Below are 5,888 nucleotides of genomic sequence, written 5' to 3' on the forward strand. Positions count from 1 at the left end.
TCGTCCAAAAACACCCCCAAAAACCTTTGGAACTAATATCCAATGATTTTGAGACAGGAAGATCAAGAGGTGATCAAGGGTGTATATGGCGTTTTCAATCTAACTAAGGGTTAATGGTGTTTTTGATGAATTGAGCTAATTATTTAATATTGTTTGAAGAAAGCTTGTCAATAATGATTAATCAACTGTTTAGAAGCCTTGAACAAGTGTTATGTGTGATTTCCAATTTAAATCCATATATATATATATATATATATATATATATATATATATATATATATATATATATATATGAAGTTAAGGTTTGAAACTGTAACTAATAAAAGTGTTAATTGATGCATTAAGTTAGATTATAATGAATGGGATGCTTAATTCATTGGTTCGAGTAGATTAAGAGGTAGATAATTAGAAGATATAATTATGATCCATTAAGTGGTCATTTTGACCATAAGAGTCATTAAGCTCTTAATAGGGTAAGAAAAGTTTTATGAAACTTGATTATGTGTATAAACATGCCTAAGAGCAAAGAAGATGGCTCAAGAATGCATCAATGAAGAATTGAAGAAAAAGGGGTTGTTAGTCCTCACAAACAAACAAGGTTAGTTATTTCACTCTTTAGATTTTGTATATATATATATATATATATATATATATATATATATATATATATATATATATATATATATATATGTGTGTGTGTGTGTGTGTGTATGTGTGCGTGTTTGCATGCATGTTGGATCTTGAGGCACAAAGTGAATGTCCTCACATTACTAGATTAAGAATATATGTTTAAAAGCATGTATCGGTGCATGCACGTATATTTAGAGTATGTATGAGGTACACGTCTAGAAACATGTATTAAAGCATGTGCGTATAACAAGAGTATGTACAAGACATGAGAAGGGTGTTTTTTTAAATACCTAAGAGAAGATATAATATGAGTATATGTATTATAATCATGAGTAAGAGTTTGTAAATATTTGACATCCCCACTTTTCGAACCAAAGTCTTTTTTCTTTACGCTTTCAAAATCAAAATATCTTTTATTGTGGAAATTCCCAATACATTTTAATATTTTGAGTTCATTGAATGTATCAAATGGTAAATTTTTCGGGATGTCATAATCGATACATAACATTCGTTACAACATAAATACCTAACGACCCTGTATGCTATTGCATGTCTTCTTTTCAATCACTTTGCATACTATTTAGGCCTTCAACCGTTTTAACATTGTTACCTGTGATGCATATAAACTGAGTGGGCCAGGTTGGGAAACCTGGTGAGATATATATGGTTATCAATTCCACAAAGTTTTAATACATTATAAACCTGCAAAACCAACTATTATCAACAAAAACATGTATACCATATCTATAATATACTATATACCTTAGTACCTATCCCATCGGTCCTCATATCTTGATCCTATATAACGACCCTACGAGATCTATCCCAAAGGATCACTGAGAACACAAGTTGATTACGCTACTTCAAGAAATCCATGACAACAAAAGAGGATCAATAAAGAAAACAAATGCAGGGAATGAAGTATATGATATATGTGATCCTTGCTTCATAAATTAGTGTGATTTAAACACCACAAGACAATTAAGTCGGGGCAAGGCATCGTTACTCCGTCATTTCTACCCGATAGATAATTTTGGCATATGAGGGGAAAGGATTAAGTGAAATCGTTGAACCATTGGTTCATAAACAATGCATGAATGTTAAGTCAGAGGTGGTTATTTAGATAACTATGCCTAAAAGTGGTCTGGCCCTGAGGTATTTTAACCCCAAACTCACCTATGTGGAAATATAATGTCAGACATGCCTAATAGTGTTCTATTACTGACACACTCTATTTAGCAGTCTACGAAGTTCCCTCAAATACTTCATGAAAGGAAACGCTGACACACAAAGCTCATAAAAAGAAAAAAAAAGAAGGGGAACACTAATATTGTGATATGTGCTTGGGGATTAATGTTACCGCTTTATGGTGCCGGTTGGCTTGAACCCTGTAATTACAACAATGAAGAAAGAGCGACAACCATTGTTTGGGAGGTGGTCCCGCGACAAAGCTCCGACGGTCTAGTTAGTATGTGTATAAGGATATGGAGATTAAGGTTTTTGAGAATAGTGAGGCGGTCCCTTATTATGGAGAAGGGTTCCTTTTATACATGTTGACCTCTACACATGATCCTAATAGTATCCTTTGTCCCATCTGAGTTTAAAGGACGTGGAGGAGTCCTATTGGTTGATTAAGACACTTGTTCGGTGAAGATGCATTGGACATTCGGTGATGTAACAAAGCCGTTAGCACAGGCAGTTTCATTATGGTGACGGTTCAATATTCCTTCTTTTCATTTAAACCTCCTTTATCAGGAACAAATTTTCTTTTTACTCTTTCCATTCTCAACCGCTTCTGACTTCTCTTTGCTTACTATATATTCTTTCCTATTTTTGCTCTAAGAAACGATGGCAACACCGCGATCCGGAATCAAACCAACCCCAGAAGAACTCTTCAGGGCTCTTTAGTCCTGGTTCGGTTTAATGCATGAACATGGGATGAAATTTCCAAGGGAAGGGGCGGTTATCTTTCAGCCACCGGAGGGTAAGGTCGGAGTCCTCATTCTGATCTTTGAGGCAGGTCGGAGACTACCAACAAGTGATTTCTTTGATGAAATCATGCATCAATATGACTTCTCCATGGAAGACTTGACCCCCAATGCTGTTAACAAGATTGTGGGGTTCAAATTGGCTTGTCGAACCCTTGGGGTGCTTCCTTAATTCCGGGTATTCAAAGCCTACTTCAAATTTTCCACATAATTTGGTGTTCATACCTTTTCTTAGAGGTTAGGCATCAACACGTTCATCATCAATCTAAAGGCGACGAAGAAAAATTGGCAAGACAAGTGGCTTTGGTTAAATCGCAAGATGGTTGGTTTTGGCTACCCCCGAGTGACTCTCTTTTCTAACCGAGCGCCACAATGGTGGGGTGCTAGTCTGACCGTAGCATAGGCATTGCAAAGGATTTGATTCAACAAAGAGGATTTGGAGGATTACATCCTAGCTATGGTAGGGAAGAGTGCCGCCTGGAGGGCCTAGGGGATGATGCTCCTGTTCTTCGTGGAGAAGGACTGAAAGTACTCTTCTCCTCCTCCTCTTCCGCCTCCCCCCGAATTTTTTTGATATGATAGGCTTACCCATTTTGTATGCCATTTGTCTTCGTAGGTATCAAAAGGGTTTTATCATTTGAGACGGTTATGCAGGCAAGTTCAAGGGAAATATCAAGTACCGTGACGTACCTATGGTGGAGATTCTTCCTTCGCCCGTTAGTGCCGATTGAGACCTGGTGCTAGCCGCACCTTCTGCTGTTAGGGGCGAGGGGTTTGCTACCCAGTTCGACCCGAATTTGGTGGATGCACCCGTTGAGGGTGTTTCTCATGATGATCCTCCGCCTTCAAACTCTGAAGACAAACCAGTGAAGGAGATGATAGTCCACGACGGCCGAGAAACAACCAAACTACAAATAGCTTGGATGTACTCCCCTCTTGATCGAGACGTTGGTGTGAGAACCATTGCAAAATGTCTTCACAAGAGACGTAACATGGATTTCCTGCTGGGGAAATCAGACGTATAGATCAACATCCCCGATGATGATGCTTATCACCAGTCGAAGGGGATGAAAAAAGAGGCAACATAACCACCTTAGGAACTAAAGAAAGAAATGGAGGATGCCAAAAATCTTGGTGGTGGCGAGCTCAAGAAGAAGCCGGAGGTTGACCTCCAAACTGATCCTAGCTTTACTTCATCCTCGGTAAGAGACACTGTTGTTGTGGGTGCTTCTCCTACACCATTGGTGGCTCCCGACGTTTATCTCCTAGAGTGAACTCTCACTCGTGAGTCCCTACTCTCGCAACATTCTATTGCATACGAGTAGAGTCACCACATGTTCCCTCCGGCCACCATAGAAGCATTGGAACTCCTTTCTAACTCCCATATGGCTAACAACCTTCAATATGCGGCGGTCCAGGTTTCCCCTTACTTGGTGGATGTGGTCAGACGCCTACGCCACATGAGCTCCAACTTGGTGGAATTGACTATCATCAAGATTGAGCGTGACGATTTGAGGGAGAGGGTGACATGCCTTAAGGAGGAGAAACAAAAGTTTGAGGAGAAATACGACCTCTTGGTCCAGGAGAAAGCTTATGTGGAGGCCCAAGTGACAAGCTTGGAAACAAAGGTGGAGCATCGGTCTCGATAGGTGGAGGTCTTGGCAGGGGAGAAGGAAGCTTTGTAGGTGAAAGTAAAGAAATATAGTGAGCATTTGGTTGCTGAGGGGTTGACAAGGAAGGCCTTGGAGGAGGATATGGCTTGGCTTCTCCAGGAAGGCATTGTTCACATGGTGGTCGTGGTTATTAAGAGCACTGAGTTCTTATTGGGGGTCCAGTGAATGAAGGGACCATGCGTGGCTGCCGGTATTGAGGGTGCTAAATAGGTGGTTCAGGATCAAGTAGCTACCACAAAGTTTGACCCTGGGGAGCCAAGTGCCGTCATATAGAAGACCCAAGCAATGCATGCCTCCGTGAAATCTTCTATAGAGACAGAATTTGCTTCATATCTTTATATGGGTGAGCTCGATTTGGAAGGCATTTGTCAATTATGCAGCAATCTTGACACCGAGTAGAGCCCACCTGAAGGTAGCTCATTGAACGATGAGCCCTCGTCTAATCTTGTTGCTAAATGATCATTCCTTCCTCTTGGCTGGTGTATGTTTAAGAAACAATATTTGAACAATTTTTGGTTTGTTTGTATCCTATGAGGTGCATCTATTCATGTTTTTCCTCTTAGGGGATTTCTTTCCAAAGGTTTGTGTTGGCTTGATGAATTGTCTGGGAAAGAGTCCTACTTGATTTGTAGGGTGTTAAGACTCGAAAGATTCTTTCCTTTGACAGGTGAAAGTTGTTTAGTTCAACAAATTAAATGTTTTACTAGGTTAGTTTGAACTGTGATTTTTGGATTTACACTTAACCTAAGTGTTTTGGTTTTGGCCTGGGAGTTGACGCTTGTAAGCTCGGGGTTCGTCCTTTTTTCAAGTCAATGGCCTATGTTTTTTTGGCTAAGGCCTTGGCTATCCTTCTATTACGAACCTTGGCTGGAACACGTTTATTAGGGTATTCACTTTGAGGAAATGTTTTATGGCTACCCTTTAAGACTTTTTTCTGAGTCTTCGGCCGATGAGAGTGGCACTATGGACCTAGTCATCTAAGTTAACCTGAGATCGTCACCTTGAGGCGTTTGGGATATAGGTATCATTTTTTATATCAAGGGAAAGGTTATGAGCCTTTAAATCCTTTCTTCATGTCATGGGCAAAGATAATGGTCCTTTGAGTTAGATTGACATGTTTTAGGGAAAAGTTATGAGCCTTTAAAGCCTATTAGCTGCATCCTTGCATCGGTTTCGCTCAAGTGACATTAGTTCTTGTTATTAATTGGTAAATTAGAACAACCTCCTATTGAAATGATATCAAGCTTGAATAATAATAAACATCTTAATTGTTTTCGAAAGTAGTCAACTTCCATCATTCTATTAATAATGTTATGGAAGTATGAACATTGTTTAGCGAGGACAAAAACAACTAAACTTTGACATGAAAACGGGCCTAGAACTAGTGCTAACTATTAGAGTGTGATTATCCATTTCGAGTTAGAACACATTGCTTTCGCCATTGACATGCCTTATTCTAGATTTTCTCCTTGTTTTTAGAGTCAAAGTGGCACAAATTGTACATATTTTAGGTCTGAGGGATGGGCCTCCCATCTTGTGCTTTCGGGACATAAGCTCCATTTTGATGCATCTCTACTGTCTTTTATGGGCCTTACTA

The sequence above is a fragment of the Lactuca serriola genome, chromosome 9, assembly GCF_051521515.1.
Source record: "Lactuca serriola cultivar US96UC23 chromosome 9, Lser_US96UC23_V15, whole genome shotgun sequence".
Lineage (NCBI taxonomy): Eukaryota > Viridiplantae > Streptophyta > Magnoliopsida > Asterales > Asteraceae > Lactuca > Lactuca serriola.